Raw genomic sequence first — 19,220 nt, forward strand, 5'->3', positions numbered from 1 at the left:
TACAGGCAGAGTCCTATCTTGTAAAGACAATTGAAATATTTCTTTCCTCTTTATGGTTGTATCACCAATTTGATACACAGATTGAACTGTGTCACTTTACTTTCCATTTTGGAGGGTTTTTTTTTTTTCAGGTTAACTCTCATAACATCTGGAAAGAAAGGCAGCTGTGCCTCTTCCTTTTCCACTTTTCATCTTCTAATTGTTTTCCACCGAGTGCCTATGTAGGCTAAAGTCTCATAGAGTTCATTTGTTGTGAACAGCAAGAGTGTGTACAGTTTTTCCCCAGTGATATCCTGCTTTGGAGGGGACCATGTATATATCTTTTCCAAGTTCTCTCTCCTCCATATTCCTCTAAGTACAATCCTAAATCTGATGTTCGGTACCTCTTTCTCTGCCTTAATCTTCTTTCCACTTATTCTATCCTTCGTGGCTGATACATTGTTCGCATCACTTCTGTGTATATTCTGTGAAATGCAAACATCTTTGCTTGGCATGTGAGACCTTCTGCATATGGTGTAGTTGTTACAAGTATTAATAAGACATAAATGGATTGGAATTGGGTTTTGGAGAGAGTATAGGTGTGATGCAAAAGCAGAGATAAGAGGGGGCACCTGGGTGGCTCAGTCAGTTAAGTGTGTGCCTTTAGCTCAGGTTATGATCCTGGAGTCCTGGGATCGAGTCCCACATAGGGCTCCCTGCTCAGCGGGGAGTCTGCTTGTCTCTCTCCCTTTCTCTCTGCCCATCCCCCTGCTCGTGCTCACTCTCTCACTTGCTTGCTCTCTCTCTCTCAAGTAAATAAATAAAATCTTTAAAAAAAAAAAAGCGGAGATAAGGGAAATCAGAGTCGTACATAGTTCTGTATAGCAGAGGACATCAGATCCCCAGCGGAGTGAGTTGGAGAATAATGATCCAGGGTTAAGACTGTGATGGTCAGAGAACAGAGACAAAGCTGGGAACTGCAACCCTTGTTTGAAAGACAAGGACCTCTTTGAAAACCTGAAGTCCTTTCCCACTGATACTAAAAAAGCACAACTATCTGGCTCCAATTTACCTTTCCCATCTTACTCTTAACAAAGTTCATCAGACTTAACTTTCTGTACCATTTCTGTACTTGGGATTTCAAATTAGGTTTGTTTTGTATCTGACACTTTAAGTTGGTTCTCTGCAGCCAGGAGCCAAATATCTGCTGACCACAGACATAAAGATCCCTACAAGACTCATACACAAAACAAGAGTTCTGGCCATGTTCTCTACTCCAACTCTTCCCTCTGCTCAATGTGCATTTCTTGATCCCTACTCCTAGAAGTAATCCCTGGCTCCTCCAAATTTACACATGACTTTACCTATTCTTCTCTTATATACCTCAATTCCTACCTTCTGTTATAGTTATTAAAGACTTATCCTCTGAATAAACATCCTCAAGTAACCCAGACTGATCCATCTTTGGATTCCAGTAACTTCTAGAATGATGTCCTGATCCATGGTAATAAATAATCATGAATGATTATGGTCTGACCATTACAGAAAATACTGGGCTCTTCTTTTGCTGTCCTTTTATTAATAGAACCTCAGCTTGCCCTTGCTTTTTCTTATTGGTAAACTATTAAGTAATATAAACTTAAAATCAGCAAAACACTTTGCTTTGGGCCAGCCGGCTGGCTCAGTTGGCGAAGCATGCAACTTTTGATCTTGAGGTTGTGGGTTCAAGCCCCATGTTGGGTGTGGAGATTACTTAAAAATAAAACCAAAAAAAAAACAAAAACAAAAAACAAACCTTCCCTTTTTTAAAGAAGGTTCTTTTCTACGCTAGGTCTCCTTCGACTTCTATTTGTAAGGCTGATCTTTAAAATTTAAATAGACTTATTAATCCAGAATAAATTCTCTCTTTTCAGAGTCTATCATGTAGTCTGTGGAGATCTTGATCCTACTATTCAACCTGTAATCCATTCCTCCAGTTTGTAGTCACTATCTATTTGGTAAGCATCTCTTCTAGGTCTTCGTGAAGGTAGATAATAAAAATATGACTATTTCATGAATCCTCATAAAACTACCAAAAAAAATAAAACAATAAAAAAAAACAAGCCCCTCCAAGCCAACATGGGGTGATTAATAAGAGATGTTTGACCACTGTTGTTAAATTAGCAAAGAATCTAACCCACATAATCCATTGTATTATTTTCCACATCACATTTCCGGGACTCATCCAGAAGAACATCATGATTGTCTTTGTCACATGTCTCATTAAACCAAGAAATAACTATCAATAACTTCCTCTCTTCTACCAATCTCCTGTAAGGAAGAAAATGGGTTGCTCCTGATGAACCCAAACCCTGATGCCTACTGCCTTATAAAAGGATTCTGATTTGTTTAACAAAGCTGAGTATTCACATTCACCTGGCTCTCCGCAGGTCCAAGGGAAGATATTACTCCTACAGGAACAATACAACTCCGTGACTCATTCCCGGGAGGGAGGTTACTCCTCTTGACAGCTAATCACAACCAGGCAGCATGACAATAAAGTAAGCCAAACTGACATAACTTATTTTCCTAGACTGCCCAATGCTGAGAAATTCACAGAGAAGGGTAGAATCTCACTCCTATTGTTTCCCAGCACCCATGCATAGTTCCCAGAACTTCACAACACAAGACCAGGCTTTAGGGGCGCCTGGGTGGCTCAGTCAGTTGGGAATCTGCCTTCGGCTCCGGTCGTGATCTCAGGGTCCTGGGATCGAGCCCCGCATCGGGCTTCCTGCTCAGCGGGGAGCCTGCTTCTCCCTCTCCCTCTGTCTACCGCTCTGCCTACTTGTGCTCTCTCTCTCTCTCTCAAATAAATAAATAATAAATAAAATCTTTTAAAAAACAAAACAAAACAAAAACAAGACCAGCCTTTAAATAAGGTTACCTTCTGTGTTCAGTAGCTAAATCACCAGTTCTTACTGAAAAAAAATTCACTATCAATTGTGTAATAGTCATTCCTAAGGGTGTTCCTAAAATACAGGTCTTTATGGAATGGTTTTTGATAATACTTTTCTCTGCCAGGAATTATTTTGGTAGATGGTGGCCAATAAATACTTGATTTTGTTTCTTGCCTTACCTAAATCCATTAGTTTTTGGGGTCATGGGGTGTTAAATTTCAATTTGGAAATAGATTTTATCTATTCTGATTAAAAAGGTAACTTTTGAAAACATAATTATAATAGATCTGAGTATTCCCTAGCTCTCAGCTCTCCTTCCAGGCAGAGCTCATAATTCTATTAATTAATTTGTGCCTATCGGAGGAATCTTTTTATTCAGGGCACTGTCATACGTTCCAATAAATTCCTAGAAACTCTAGGTAAAATTGGACTCTGTCCTTGCCATCTGTACTTTCTATAAGGAAATATAATACAAAACAATCCTATTTAATAACAGTTTTGGGGTGGGGCACGAAAAAGGAACAAAAATAAAGTTTGTAAGTAAAACTGAGTTTCTGTTAGGATGATTTCCAATATAAAATGGCATTTAACTAGCAGATCCTGGCATAAACTCTTTCAACTTCCAAATGAAATACTTAAGAAGAAAGAAGATGAATACCAAGATCAAAATAAAGAAACTGATCATTAATCTCTGGGCAGAAAGAAGCAAGGGGAAAACTCCACTAAGTTTAAGTCCAACAGAAATGGGAAAAGTTTAATCAATTGCTCCCTTCTCCTATGCCCCTGGGGAAAATAGCGGCACTCATGGGCCAGAAGTCAGGCAGTAAAACCCTTCCTCTCGTCCTGAATGAAGAACTAAAAGACGGCAGCAAGGAGAAACCTTCGACAGCCAGCCTTCCGCCACGTGGTTTGAGGAAGCCAGAATCTTCTCTCCTAGTCCTCCCTTCCTTCTCTTTCTAAAAACATTCAAATTCCGGGCAGCCTTCTTGGGTCCCCCTGCCCCGCTTTGGGAGCTTTGTACTCTCAGTAAACCTTGCTTTTGCTGCTCCCCTCCCTCCAAAAAATAAATAAATAAATAAAAACATTCGAATTCCATGATAAAAACTAGGCAGGAACTGGGGATAACACTGAAGGTGTTGTAGTCTCCTGTATAAACACTGTAGAGACACCAAGACAGGAAGAGCTGTGAAAGGAGAGGTTCTGGCAATTGTAATTTTTTTCAGAGCCCACCAGTCAGAGGGTGATAGAGACAGTGGGGGCAGGAAAAGAAGTTGCCGTTCTCAGGCCAGGGGAGTCTCACTAGATTAAAACTTCAGAGAGGCTGGGAATAGGCTAAGGAGCTGCCCATCAGATCAGCTACAGACCTGAGAAGGGAACACGCAAGCTGAAAGCCAAGGGCAGCAGTGTGTGCTGGTAAGTAGACTCTGACTACCCCACCACTACCACCACCCTTCCTCCCCCACCCTGTAAGTATGTGCCAGTTTCCACAGTGCGAACACTCCCACCACGGTGGATCTCAGCCGCCAACATCACTGAACCACAAGCACACAACCCCGAGTTGGAATAAGCTGGATCCATCACATGCCTTGGCAAGCACTAGATGTGGATGGATTTCTCTTCATTCTAGAAGGAGGAAAGAGGAGCCTGTGAGAAAAATGTTTCAGGGCAGAGGAAGGAGAAGAACGGTAATAATAGCCAGCCGCAACTGAGCACTGATTATTCTCAGTACTTTATACTTTACAAGAAACGTCCCATTTAATCTTCACGGCAACTCTATACAGTGGGAGATATTATCTTAATTTTAAGACAACAATCTCAAGTTTCGTGAGGTAAAGTAATATTTGCCCTGCTCATGCAGTTATTAAGTGGCAGCTTTGGTCTTTGGACTACGGAACTGCAAAGCCCATACACTTAAACTCTAAGCTAAGCACAAAGTAAACCTGCAATAAACGTCCTGATTTCTTGACTCATTATGATAAACTATTCATCTTCCTTATAAATTATTGGCATTTTTACTTCTTTCTCTTCTGAATTAATGAGAGATTTACAACCAGGATCTTTCAATTGCTCTTTCCTAATTTAGAACGACAAGAAGCCTCTGGGGGGAGGATTTTGTGGTGGATGGGGTGGGGTATGGGGGTGTAGGTGTCGTGGGAAATACTCAGAGAACAGGCGAACAGGGTGCTAGAATGCAACAAATAGAAAGTAGAGGCTGGGACTGATACTCCCACCTATCAACATCTCAGTAGTCACCTAAATTCGTGCCAGTCTTTTTCTTTGCTATCTGTCATCAGTGTTAACAGCCATATGGATTAGTCATCCCATACTCTAGCTTCATGGTGGCTTGATATACACAATGACCTTTATTCCCTAACAACTACCTCCTCCCATAGCCACACCTGGGGATCTTTGCACGTTTATGTGGCTCCACCTCTGATATGCTGAATTCTAGTAAATTGCTCACTGACCACAACCTTCTAGCTCTCCCACATCTTACTCCTTCACTTGACCTTTGATCTAGTCAAGCCCCCAGGGACTGCCTCTGTTTCCCACTAACTTGCCCCCCTTTCCATCTTCTCTCCTTTTTTAACTCAGCCTAGACCCTGTGTTATATCTCTTCCATCACTGTCTAATCAGTGATCTCAGCACATTTTCCCCGTTGCCTCCAGTCATCCCTCAAGTCTTCATCCATCCGTCCTCTCAGCCCTTGAACGCAAGTTGCTGAGAAAATCATGCAATACGATTCTCTGACCTCAGTTCATTCTTCCTCATAGCCCCACAGTCTTTTGGTAAATGCTTTATCATATTTTTCTCCTATTCCTCACAGAGGCTATTTCAAACTTTTACCACTTTCCTTGACTCCCCTGCCCTACAGATGTCTCTTGAACCTCAGAAGACCTTGACTGCATTTCACAAATGCATTCTGCTGGAGGTACTCTGCATACTTGGGGCGCAAGGGCACTGCAGAGCCCACAGTCCGTAAGCCTTTTTAGCAAGAACGTCAGTACCTGTTTCTTGAAGACTCCATATTCCTGAATTGTCTGAAAGCCCTAGGGAATTTCACAGTCTGCCTTCCACACCCAAGCAGAGATGGCTCTGGAGTTTGATCAGAACCCACTTCTCACTGGCACACGTATTACTGACACGAAGTCCCTCTGCTGCCAGCTCTCCTGATGATCGTGCAGGGGCTGTGTGGAATATTTAAGAGAGGGAAACTTCCCTCACATAGTATTAATGTCTTCCAAGCCTTCCCACTCTTAGGTTCTCCAAGTTACAGACCTAGAGCAGAGAAAACAGAAAAATGTATGTAAGTTCAAATCTCTCTGAGTCAGCCTGAGCTAAATTGAATTCCAGATTGTACCAGAGGTGCCATACGTTTCAATAATAGGAATCTTGGGCCGATGAGATGTTGACACAGACATTTGAAGGTTTCAAAACTCTGAGCTGGCCATTTCAGCTTGTTACAGAGATAAAGATCAAAGGATGGATTCCATTAACCATTCAGATATGTTGAGGATACTAAAAATGTAAACATTAGCCAGGTTGGGGTGAAGGTCCCTTCCTGACAGATTATGTTTCTTATCATGATGAAATTGATTCCTGGCTAGTGTGCATTTAAGAAGTTCAACAGTTACATCTTGATTTTTAACTACAAGGGCTTATTGTTATATTACCCTTAATTTTGAGACAATGATGCTTATTTTACTTGTTCGTTTTGAGAAACACTATTTCCTCATTGTTTGTTACAGGAAGTTCAATTTGAATTTCTTCATCAACATTGTAACTGACCTTATTGTAATTAATTCAAACGAGCATGAAGGGATTGTCAGATCCTCTTAGAGTTAGGAAAAATACATCTATGTTCTTCTTTTCATGGCTGTGATTGTAAAATTAGCTGTGATTATATCAGAGTCTTTTTTTTTTTCAGTATTTATTGTGAAAAAACATCAACTACACAAAAGTAAAGTGAACAATAAAATGAACTGCCATTTGCCCATCATCCTGATTCGACAATCATCAAGAAGCTATCACAATTGTAGAAATGCTTTTAGAAGCCAGGGCAAGGGCACGGTGATGGATTGATGGCGGGCCCTTCTCTGGGGGCCTCTCATAGTGTACCCATGCCAGGGGAGCGAGCAGCCCTGAACCACTGCCCAGCCTCCTCACTGGTGGGCTGTGAACACTGAAGGGGGCTCAGGGGGAAAAAAGTTATTAATTTTTAAAAAGCCAATACAAGCATTTAGCTGTATATTTAGCAGTGGAAACTGGTCCCCTGAGCAGCTACCTCTCAGGCATCTACCACTGCGCAGTGAGGGAGCTACTCTCCCCAGGGCACACCTCAGGGTGAGTATTTCTACTTCAGATTTAAACTTTATTTTTATGCTTCATTGGTTCTGTGTGTGTGCGGTTTTTTTTAAAGATTTATTTATTTTATTTGAGACAGAGAGAGTGGGGGGGTGGGCAGATGGAGACAAAGTCCTAAGCAGACTCCGCTGACTGCAGAGCCAGAGCCGGAGGTGGGGCTTGATCTTATGACCTCCAGATCAGGACCTGAACCCAAACCAAGAGTCGGAGGCTTAACTGACTGCACCACCCAGGCACCCCGGTTCTGTGGGGTTTTTACATAAACAGGACGCACACATTGTATTCCATCAAACACTATATGGGAGTTGTTATTATTTTTTTCTTTTTTGAAAGATCTGTCTCTTCTTAACTCTGAGGTGACTACATGAGCAGGTTGATTTGAATCATTCAAAGCTTTTCTTCAAATCCACACAGTTATGTGCCAACATATGGTGCTAGTTAGTAAGTGCTTGTGTCTTAGCTCCAGGCTACTCCCTGTTTTGTGATGGTGGGATTGTAGCTTTGCTCTCTGGCTTCCTGTTAGGACCCTGGTTGTTTCCGGTTTGCTAACTGACTGGATGAGGTTCTCTCACATCTCCCCGGAAAGTATTTTCACTCCTGCAGCTGCACCTGTGACCCCAGGCAGTGGCAGAATAAGGCTTGCAGCTTTTTTCAACAATTGCAGAACCAGATTCATCACACCCTCTCACTTAGAGATCTTCAAGTTCTCTTGTAGTTATCTAGTTAGTCGATTCTAGTTAACCAATTGATACATAACCGTTATTTTATATTTACCTTTCTCCATTTCGTAAATCTGATACGCTTTCTCTCCTCCTACTAGACATGGACACAGAAACATTCATATGTTGGAATTTTTTCATTCTCCTTATTCATGTATTTTTTTTTTTACAATAATTGGGATAATGCCCATTACTTTGCAACTTGCATTTTTCACTTAATGTTTCATGGACAGCATTTCCAGGTCAGTATATATAACTCTAACTAATTTTCTCAATAGCTGCGTAATATTCCATCATATGGACAGACTGTAATTTATTCAACCATTCTGTTGACGGATATAAAAGTCAAGTCCTAATTTTTTGCTACTACAAAAAAATGCTTCAATAAACATTCTTGTTCATATATCCTCTATACTAATACATTTGTTTCTATTTAAAAATCACTAACGGTAGGATTGCTGTGTCAAAGAATGAGGTATTTATATTTGTGTGACACCATGTATACTGAATTGAACTGCTCTTACTCCTCAGTTTATGACACTGTATCATGGATTCCCCTCTAGAGCCTCCAGAAAGAACACAGCCCAGTCAACGCCCTGATTTGTTTATTTATTTATTATTATTTTTTTAAAGATTTTTATTTATTGAGAGAGAGAATATGGTAGAGAGAGAGCATGAGAGGGAAGAAGGTCAGAGGGAGAAGCAGACTCCCTGCTGAGCAGGGAGCCGGATGCGAGATTCAATCCCGGGACTCCAGGATCATGACCTGAGCCGAAGGCAGTTGCTTAACCAACTGAGCCACCCAGGCGCCCCTCAACGCCCTGATTTAATCCACGAGACCCATTTCAGATTTGTGACCTTCAGAACTACAAGATAATAGATCTGGTTGCTCTCAGCTGCTAGGTTTGTGGTATTTATTACAGGAGCAATAGGAAACTAATACATTGTTCTTATTAAATTTAGGTATTAATGTTATATATCTCATACTTACCTAATCCCACTACTTAATTTTTTTTCTGAGTCAATTTGATAAGATAGATGTTACTAGATTGTTGTCCAAAGTGTGAAATTCATGTTTCTCCAACAATGCGTGAAAACTTTTCCACTAATTCCCATAAGTAAGGGACACTATTGATTCTTTTATTTTTTATTTTATTTTATTTTTAAAGATTGTATTTATTTGACAGAGAGAGACACAGCGAGAGAGGGAACACAAGCAGGGGGAGTGGGAGAGGGAGAAGCAGGCTTCCCGCGGAGCAGGGAGCCCGATGCGGGGCTCGATCCCAGGACCCTGGGATCATGACCTGAGCCGCAGGCAGATGCTTAATGACTGAGCCACCCAGGCGCCCCTACAAAATGTTTTTATTATTATATGTTTACCTTTTCTGTTGCTGTTTTTGGGTTTCCAGGCTTGGTTAAAGTCCCTCATGCCTTTTGATGGTGCATGTAAACTCCTACAATTTCTTACAAGATTTTATCGTTTACAATTTTGCCTTTAATCCAACCAGAATTTATTTTTTAAAATATTATAAAATATAGAATTCATTCTAGTTTCTTCCTAATTACACCAACAGTATTTATTAAAAAATTCAGCCTTTCCTCAGTGAATTGAATTATCACCTTTCCCATATATTAAATTTTCATTTATACTGTATCTATTTCTAAATTTTTAAATTTTGTTCCTTCCCTGGTACAATTTGTATCTAATTTTATATTAGCTTTATAGTATATTCCAATATTGAGCAGGTGAGTTTTCCCACATGGTTGTTCTCTCTCTCTTCTAATGCTTTTCATGGCTATTTCCTTATATTTATTCTTCCATACAAATTTTATGATCCAATTAAAATAAAAAATTGTATTGAATTAAATTCACAAAATAATTTTAGGAAATTTGACATTTAACGATACATTATCTATTGAGGAAATCTTTTCATTTGTTTCATTATGTCTTATATTTTTAAAAATTGCCTTGCCAAATTTGATTTACGAGCATTTTATTTAAAATTTCTGAACCTATAAAATGAAATTACTCTATTGGTTTGCTTTTTTTTTAAGATTTTAATTATTTATTTGACAGAGAGAGAGAGAGCAAAAGCAGGGGGGGTGGCAGGCAGAGGCAGAGGGAGAAGCAGGCTCCCCGCAGAGCAGGGGGAGCCCGATGTGGGGCTAGATCCCAGGACTCTGGGATCATGACCTGAGCTGAAGGCAGTCGCTTAACCAACTGAGCCACCCAGGCGCCCTATTGGTTTGCTTTTTTGTATTTGTATAACTATGCTGGATTTGTAAAACCACTGTGAAGAGTTTCATGTTTTTATGTATTTTGGAATAGTTTGGTAAGCATAGGGATTATCTGTGATTTGAAGGTTAGAGAGAATTTAGTTGTAACATTGTCCAGACTTGTTGCTTTTTTCATTATTTGAAAACAATTTTATTATGAAAAATATCAAATATATACAAAAGTAGAGAAAATAGTATACTGAATCCCATGTACCTACCACCTAGCTTTGACAATTATCACAAGAATTTTCCATTCTTGTTTCATCCATATTTCCACTTTTATTTTGCTGGAATATTTTGAAGCAAATCGCAGGGGAGGAGGTGGCCATGTGGTTAAGGCGATGGACTGCTAAAGCAAATCTCAGATTTCTTATCAGGTCATCTGTAAGTAGCTCACTCTGTTTCTCTAACAGATAAGGTCCATTTTTTTTTTTTAAACAGCCACCTCATCATACCTAAAAAAAAATTTCCTGATTGTTTAAAAAATATCCTTTTGTGGGGCGCCTGGGTGGCTCAGTTGGTTAAGCGACTGCCTTCGGCTCAGGTCATGATCCTGGAGTCCCGGGATCGAGTCCTGCATCGGGCTCCCTGCTCAGCGGGGAGTCTGCTTCTCCCTCTGACCCTCCCCCCTCTCATGTGCTCTCTCTCTCTCTCTCTCTCATTCTCTCTCTCAAATAAATAAATAAAATCTTTAAAAAATATATCCTTTTGGGGCACCTGGGTGGCTCAGTTAGTTAAGCATATGCCTTCGACTCAGGTCATGATCCCAGGATCCTGGGATCGAGCCCCACGTCAGGGAGTCTGCTTCTTCCTCTCTCTCTCTGCCACTCCCTCTGCTCATTCTCTCTCTCTCTCTCCCTCCTCCCCGTGAGAGCATGTGCACATGCATGCGTGCACTCTCAAATAAATAAATAAAATCTTAAAAGATATCCTTTTACTTTTGGTTTGTTTGATTCAGAATCCAAAAGACATTTAGTGCATTGCATTTTTGTTGTTCTGTCTCCTGATTCTCTCTTAATTTAGAAAAGTTCTCTCTTATCTCCTCCCACTCTGCCCTCCCTGTGCCATTTATTTGTTGAAAAATCAGGTTGTTTGTCTTACAGTATATTCTAGATCTGGATTTGGTTAGTTGTTTCCTTGTAGTGTTACTTAACTTGTTCCTCTTTTTTTTTCCTTTTTTTTTTTTTGTAGACTGAAAAGTTAAAAATCTTGATTATGTTTAAGTTAAATTATTTTGGGGGCGCCTGAGTGGCTCAGTCGGTTAAGCGTCTGACTCTTGGTTGTCCACGCAGGTTGTGATCTGGTGGTCTTGAGATAGAGCCCCTTGTTGGGCTCCACACTCAGCAGGGAGTCTGCTTGAGATTCTCTCTCCCTCTCCCTCTGCCCCTCCTGCTCATGTTCTCTCTCTCTCAAAATAAATAAATAAATCCTTAAAAAAATAAGTTAAATTACTTTTTTGTTGAGGATTCTTCATAAATGGTGTGGTATACTTCATACTGTAGCACGTCATGATTGCCCTTAAGGTCTGATTGTCCCATTTATAATGATACTGAGATTGATGGTTGAATTCAGCTATTACCAGGCTAATCCATTCGTTATAAAGTTCACCATCAGACTTTCACCTAATAATTTTAGCAGCCATTAATAAACTTTCCTTACATCATTGTTTCATTAGGATTTAATAAAATGGGTGATTTTTTTTTCTACCATTCTTTCTGCCTGTTAGCTGAAATTCCTCAACGAAGAAGAATCTTGCCTTATCAGCTATTTAGTTACACTGACATACAGCTCATATAGAAAGGGCAGGCTGCTGTCCTTTTATAAATAGTAGATTTAACTTCCCCAATGAGTTTTAAAAAACTTTTAGTCATTTGTATTTTGTTAGAAAAAATTTCTTCCCTCTAGATTTTCACCTGTTTACCATAGAATGCACAAAGCATTCTTGTACAATTCTTTTGACATCTATCATATCTCCTTTTCCTTTTTTAATTTTTTATTTATTTTTATATTTTTTAAAGATTTTATTTTTATTTATTTGACAGAGACAGAGAATGCAAGAGAGGGAACACAAGCAGGGGGAGTGGGAGAGGGAGAAGCAGGCTTCCTGCGGAGCAGGGAGCCCGATGTGGGGCTCGATCCCAGGCCCCGGGATCACGACCTGAGCCGAAGGCAGACGCTGAATGACTGAACCACCCAGGCGCCCCGTTCTTTTTTAAATTTTTTAAAGATTTTATTTATTTATTTGACAGAGAGAGAGAGAAGGAGAGAGAGTACAAGCAGGGGGAGCAGGAGAGAGAGAAGCAGGCTCCCCGCTGAGCAGGAAGCCCAAGGCAGAGGCTCAATCCAGGACCCTGAGATCATGACCTGAGCCGAAGTGAGACACTTAACCAACTGAGCACCCAGGTGCCCCTCATATCTCCTTTTTCAAACCTAAAACGGCATGTGTGTGTATGTGTGTGTGTGTGTGTCTGTGTGTGTGTGTACCTATGTCTGTGTATTACCTACAGTGTTTGTATATTATTTATATTTACAAACAACCAGTTTTAGGTTTTATTTATCCTTCTGACTTTCTCTTCTATGAGTCACTTCCTAAGTGAGTCCAAGTACTCACACCTGTTTCACATTTAGAGAGGGTCTGGGGTTGGGGGTAGTTTCTTCAGTAATATATAATTCCAAATTACCTTATTGTTCTATTTCTCCAGTTAACACAAATTTAATCTCTGGTGCTTCATTTTACTACAAAGAAGCAAGTTAGAACTCATCAGGAAAAAATTCCTCCATTTTTTACTTCTTTTGTCAACCTACAAATTCATTTGCATTCTTGCCTTTTTATTTTATTTTATTTTTACCATATTCCCTCTCACCACAGTGAGAGAAGGTGATTACTCAACTTAGTACTGCATCTACCTCTCCCACATTCCTAGAGATTCCAATTCATCAATTAATGTTTCTCAAGTGTCTTGAAATTCTATCAACTGATTTTCTTCCCTCGTCTGTAAACGGGCTTAAGTGTCTCCCATCTTAGTTAAACGGACATATATTCCCTTCCAGTTACCTCTGTCTTTCCTTTCCATTACAGCCAACCCCCTGAAATAGAAGCTACGGTCTCTACCCTCATTATTTCTCCAAATCTTCTCTTGCTGAAGTCAGCAGTGGCCTCTTGCTAAAAACCAAGGCGCTCACCACAGCATCTGATGCTCCTGACCTCCTTGGAATGCTTTCTTTTCTTAACTGTCTTGGATTTTCCCTCACCCTCGTCTCCTGATTCCTCTACTTCTGTGGCTATTCCTTCTTATTCTCCTCTGCAGGCTCCTTTTCTTTCTGAAACAGAGAAGACCTTCAAACATTAAACTTCCCACTGTTTTTCACTCTATTTTCCCTCCTAACCTGGAAGAAAATAGCATAAATTAATCTTTACAGAGTGATGTCTTCTGGAGCTGAACTCTCATCCAAAACATTCTTTTAGAGTCTTCTCTGTCCCCATTGGATTTGCCTAGATGTCCTATTTGCCTTTGCCAAAAGGCAAAGTGTCTAAACTGAAACTCGTAATTTTTCCTCAGAACTTGTTTTTCCTCCCATACTTCCCTTTTGATGTATAGTACTGCTACATATCCAGTTATCCAAGCCAGAGATCTGGCATGGTAGTGTGAGACAGTAAGATTACAAAACAGAAAAGGCACTGAATTTTTCAAGTAAAAAGATGCTTTATCATATGCTTAAGGATAATCTCATAAAAGGCAATTATATATATATATATATATATATATAGGCTATATACATATAGGCTCTATGCAGGGCTTGAACTCACGACCCCAAGATTAAGAGTCACATGCTTTACCGAGTGAGCCAACCAGGTGCCCAATAAAAGGCAATTATAAGAAATATGACCAGGGGTGCCTGGCTGGCTCAGTTGGTGGAACATGCAGCTCTTGATATCAGGATTGTGAGTTCAAACCCCACGTTGGGTGTAGAGATCACTTAAAAAAAATACAACTAGACCTCAAAGGAATCTCTCTCCTCAAACTCTATTTCCCAAGCTCATCTGAATCACTTTTCTTGACTTTTATCTATTTCTTCCCTCTGTGACTAGATGTTTCTGCTAATCTATGGCTCACTAAGACCACTATAACTCTGACCCAATCTGACTTTCAAGGCCAAGCCCACAATAGCATTTCTCTGAGGTCTCTGAATATCACAGTACATACCCAGGGAGAATCAGATTGCCTCAACTTAGCTGAGTCAAGTGGTGCAAACATGTCTGCTCGTGTCCTCTGTCTTAGCTAGATCTATAGATGGAAAGATTCTCTTTGAAGGAGTTGTGGGAAAGTTAGACTGTATATTGAGTGTCAACTCTTGACTTTTTACTCTTTACAAATCCTCATACCTAAAAAAGAGTGATTGGGTTGCCTGGCTGGCTCAGTGGGAAGAGCATGCGGCTCTTGATTTCGGGGATTTAAGTTCAAGCCCCAGGTTGGGTGTTGCAATTACTTAAGTAAATAAACTTTAAAATTAATTAATTAATTAATTAACAAACAAATAAGAGTGATCAGTTTCTATCAGTTCGACCTAATATTTCACAAATCGAACCACTTCTCTTCATTTCCCTCTCTCACTTCTGTAGTTAAACCACTGTTTTCTAGATCCTCCCAATGCATCCCTACCTTCACTTTTTCTTTCTTCTCATCCAACTTCTACACTGCAGCCAAAGTGACCTTTTTATTTTTTTAATTTTTAAAATTAAAAAAATGTTTTAAAGATTTTATTTATTTATCTGATAGAGAGAGAGAGAGCACAAGCAGGAGGAGTGGCAGGAAGAGGCAGAGGGAGAAACAGACTCCCTGCTGAGCAGAGAGCCCGATGCGGGGCTCGATCCCGGGACCCTGAGATCATGACCTGAGCCGAAGGCAGACGCTCAACCAGTTGAGCCACCAGATGCTCCAGAGTAACCTTTTTAAAGTGCCAGTTTACCTTTTGCCTCGTTGCATCCGAGAGAGCAAGATGGGTCACCAGCAGCTGTACTGGAGCCATCCGGGGAAATTTGGCCAGGGTTCTCGTTCTTGCCACGTCTGCTCAAACCGGCACGGTCTGATCCGGAAATACGGCCTCAATATGTGCCGCCAGTGTTTCCGCCAGTACGCAAAGGATATAGGCTTCATTAAATTGGATTAAGTGAACTTCCTTGAATTGGTCATCCAAGATAACCTACATTCACTGCAGTTAACCAGGATACCTACTTTAATGTCAACTCACTGTACATAAAATAAAAAATACTCCAATTAAAGTACCAGTTTAAAGTCACTTCTTTACTCAAATCTTTTCATAGGATATGTCAAGACTGACACCTGACTCGAAGATATCTATATGTCAGTTCAAACTTCTTAATATGATTGTATTAGTTTCACAGGCTGCCGTAAAAAATTACCACAAATTTGGTGGCTTAAAACAACAGAGACTTATTTTTTCACAGTTCTGGAGGCTAGAAGCCCCAAATCAAGATGTTAGCAGAACTATGCTCCCTCTGAAATCTCTAGGGAAGAATCCTGCCTTACTTTTTTCTAGAATCTGGTGACTCCTGGCTATCTGTGGCATTCCTTGGCTTGAACTGCATCTCTCCCAACTCTGCCTCCATCTTCACATGGCGTTTTTTCTGTGTGTCTCTTTGACTCCTTACAACAACAGTCACGGGATTTAGGGCCCACCCTCTATCCAGGATTACTTCATCCTGAGATCCTTAACATCTGCAGAGACCCTGCCTTCTGAGGTTTCAGGTAGACATGAATTCCAGGGGACTATGACTTAATCCATTACAATTGCCTACAGGCCTTTTATGATATGGTATCTCCTCACCTCTCCAGCCTCATCTCTGACCACTCTCCACCTCTCATTGTAATCTCCAGTTCATACTAAGCCCCTTGCAATTCTGGACCACAGGTTGCTCATCCTCACTTCTGCAAAAGCATCTTTGCATTTCCTGCCCACCTGTTTAGAATGTCCGTGAAGCCTCCCTTTGCCTGACTTACTATTTCTCAGATTCAGTTGCTCTAGGAAGTTTTCCTGAATCTCAGCCCTCATTTCCATATGCTCACCTCACCCCAGATGCCCACTGCACCTTTGGTCTACCTCGATCAGAGCATGTTCCCCACTATTTCATAATTTTAATTGCTACGCCATCTCTTCTCTACATTTCTATCCCCATTTCTTTGCCAGCCAAATAATCAATAAGGGACCAATCATTTCTTGTTTTGTTTTTATTTGCTTTTGTATTCTCAGAACCTAACACAGCGCCTAATAGGCACTCGACAAATGGTTATAGAATGAATGAATGAATGACTGTCTTTGAAAAGCTGTTCACATATGGTAAGAATTTCCAGGTGTTAAAATTGATATGCAGTAGCATCTGTGGTGGCTTCTTTATTCATGTTTGTCCTTTAAAGAGAATATTAACTTCATCTGAGGAAATTGAGAGAAGTACTCCATAAATATTAAATATTATATTAGGCAGTAGTAAATTACCCCATTTGGTTTTGGTGTTGCGTGTGATAAAAACCCACTTTGATCTGACTGTAGCCCTATTCATTTTGGTTATCCGTAGATCAAATAATGTAAGATACCCAATTACAGCCACAAATGTGAATGATGGGATTACCATATGAATGGGTTTGAATTCCATATTAATATTAACTTTAAAGAAAATTATGTAGTTTACCTTCTAAAGAGAAGAAAAGCTTCTACTGAAGTTGGAAACTGTGTATACTTACAAGTGAAAGAACCAGAAAAATAGCCTTAAAGAAAAAGTTAGAGTAGATAGTATTGATTATCTTCAGGTAACTCACCACTCCCATTATGAATAGAATTTAATTTATACAATCACCTTGAATAAAACGAGGACAGGCAAATATTATTAGGAAGATCACATTCCTTTTAGCTAATCGTTTCTGGAATAAAAGGCTCCCAGGATTCTCCAGTGTTTTCCTTTTTGGTTGACATAACATCAAGGATTATATAACTATGTAGCAGAACCTCACACTTGTCAGAAAGGTTAAAATCAACAACACAGGAAACAACAGGTGTTGGCTAGGCTGCAGAGAAAAAGGAACCCTCCTGCACTGTTGGTGGGAATGCAAATTGGTACAGCCACTCTGGAAAACAGTATGGAGGTTCCTCAAAAAGTTAAAAATAGAGCTACCCTACGACGAGCGATTGCACTACTGGGTATTTACCCAAAGAATACAAAAACACAAATTCAAAGAGATACATGTACTCATATGTTTATAGCAGCATTATTTACAATAACCGAGATATGGAAGCAGCCCAAGTGTCCATTGATAGATGAATGGATAAAGAAGATGTGGTGTATATATACAAGGGAATATTATTCAGCTATAAAAAAAGACTGAAATCTTGTCATTTGCAATGACATGGATGGAGCTAGAGAGTATAATGGTAAGCGAAATAAGTTAGAGAAAGACAAATACCATATGATTTCACTCATATGTGGAGTTTAAGAAATAAAACAAGTGAGCAAAAAGAAAAAAGGGAGAGAGATAAATCAAGAAACAGACTCAATTATAGAGAATGAACTGATAGTTACCAGTGGGGAGGTGGTTGGGGGTGTGTGTGAAATAGGTGATGGAGATTAAGGAGTGGTGATGTATGGAATTGTTGAGTCACTATATTGTGCACCTGAAACTAATATAATACTGTATGTCAACTAACTAGAATTAAAATAAATACTTAAAAAAAAAGGTATGTAGCAGGCTAGCTGGGTTGCCTGAAAGAAAACAGCCTACAAGCTAATCGTGGCTGAGGAACATCAACAAGTAGGACATCAGTGGTAGGGACAGTTCCCGGAGGCCCTTGGCTCCCGAGGTACAGTGTGGCCCAGTCGTGGGGAAGCACTTGTAGCTTGTGTTTAAGGGAGTTATAAGGACCAGCCTGAGTCCACCTGGGGAGACCAGTGGTGGTGTGGCAAGGTTCTCTGGACTAACACAAACCCAAGTTTTCAACGGGCATCAAGAACAGAATAACTCGGGGCGCCTGGGTGGCTCAGTCAGTTAAGCGGCTGCCTTCAGGTCAGGTCATGATCCCGGGGTCCTGGGATCGAGCCCCACATCGGGCTCCTTGCTCAGTGGGGAGCCTGCTTCTCCCTCTCCCTCTGCCATTCCCCCTGCTTGTGTTTGCTCTCTGACTCTCGTTCTCTCTGTGTCAAATAAATAAAAAATCTTTAAAAAAAAAAGAACAGAATAACTCAAAGATGGAGGGACTGAGTTGTGATGAGTATGATAAAGGGGAGTTTCTGGTGTCTGCCTGGTCTTCAGATTGTACTCTGGAAACTAACTCAGCAAAATGGAAGAGGTTGACTAGTGGAGAAAAAGATTACGCTTTTTCTTCACTTCTACCCTCCCTCTTCTCCTTCCTCTCATCTCTCTATCCTCTCTCTCCCTCTTCTCTCTCACACTTGCTGTCTGTCCTTCTCTGGATTATTGGAAAGTAGAAATAAAAGCAAGACAAATCCCTGTTATTCATATAATCTTTTCCTGCAGCCTACCTTTCTATGAGCAAAGGCCATAGCTGGAAAGAACCAGACATTCTCTTATAAGCCTCATTTCTGAAAATCTATTCATTGTTTTTTAATTCATTCATTTGTTCATCATTCATCATTCAACAAACATTTACTGAGTCTATAAAGTTCTGGGTATACAATTTATCTTCCAGATCAATGATTTTCAATTTTTTTTTTTTAAGCCATGCAAGACTTTTTTTTTTTTTTTTTTGAATAAAAAAGATCACTGATGCTCAATATGGAAAACACAAAAGCTGCTCTGAGTGAACTGGAATGGGGACACAGAACCTGGCCAACAATTCCTACCCTGCCTTGTCTAGCAGCCCCTGAAAGATTCTGTGAAGCGTAGCAAACATACCACTGTTCTATATTGATCGCTTT

At 40.2% G+C, this 19,220-nt stretch overlaps 1 non-coding gene and 1 pseudogene across 1 annotated transcript; both read left to right on the forward strand.

The window, feature by feature from the left end:
* The first annotated feature begins 6,981 nt into the window (after positions 1-6,981).
* On the forward strand, positions 6,982-7,117 carry LOC114221037 (small nucleolar RNA SNORA42/SNORA80 family). The gene has a single exon (XR_003611671.1). It is a non-coding gene; the product is annotated as a small nucleolar RNA SNORA42/SNORA80 family (small nucleolar RNA).
* An 8,153-nt stretch (positions 7,118-15,270) lies between these two features.
* LOC114221030 (small ribosomal subunit protein uS14 pseudogene) lies at positions 15,271-15,445 on the forward strand (annotated as a pseudogene).
* Positions 15,446-19,220: the final 3,775 nt, after the last annotated feature.

This window comes from Eumetopias jubatus, unplaced genomic scaffold (genome assembly GCF_037043125.1).
Source record: "Eumetopias jubatus isolate StellerSeaLion01/CBP00866 unplaced genomic scaffold, mEumJub1_p1.0 scaffold_5, whole genome shotgun sequence".
NCBI classification, from domain to species: Eukaryota; Metazoa; Chordata; class Mammalia; order Carnivora; family Otariidae; genus Eumetopias; species Eumetopias jubatus.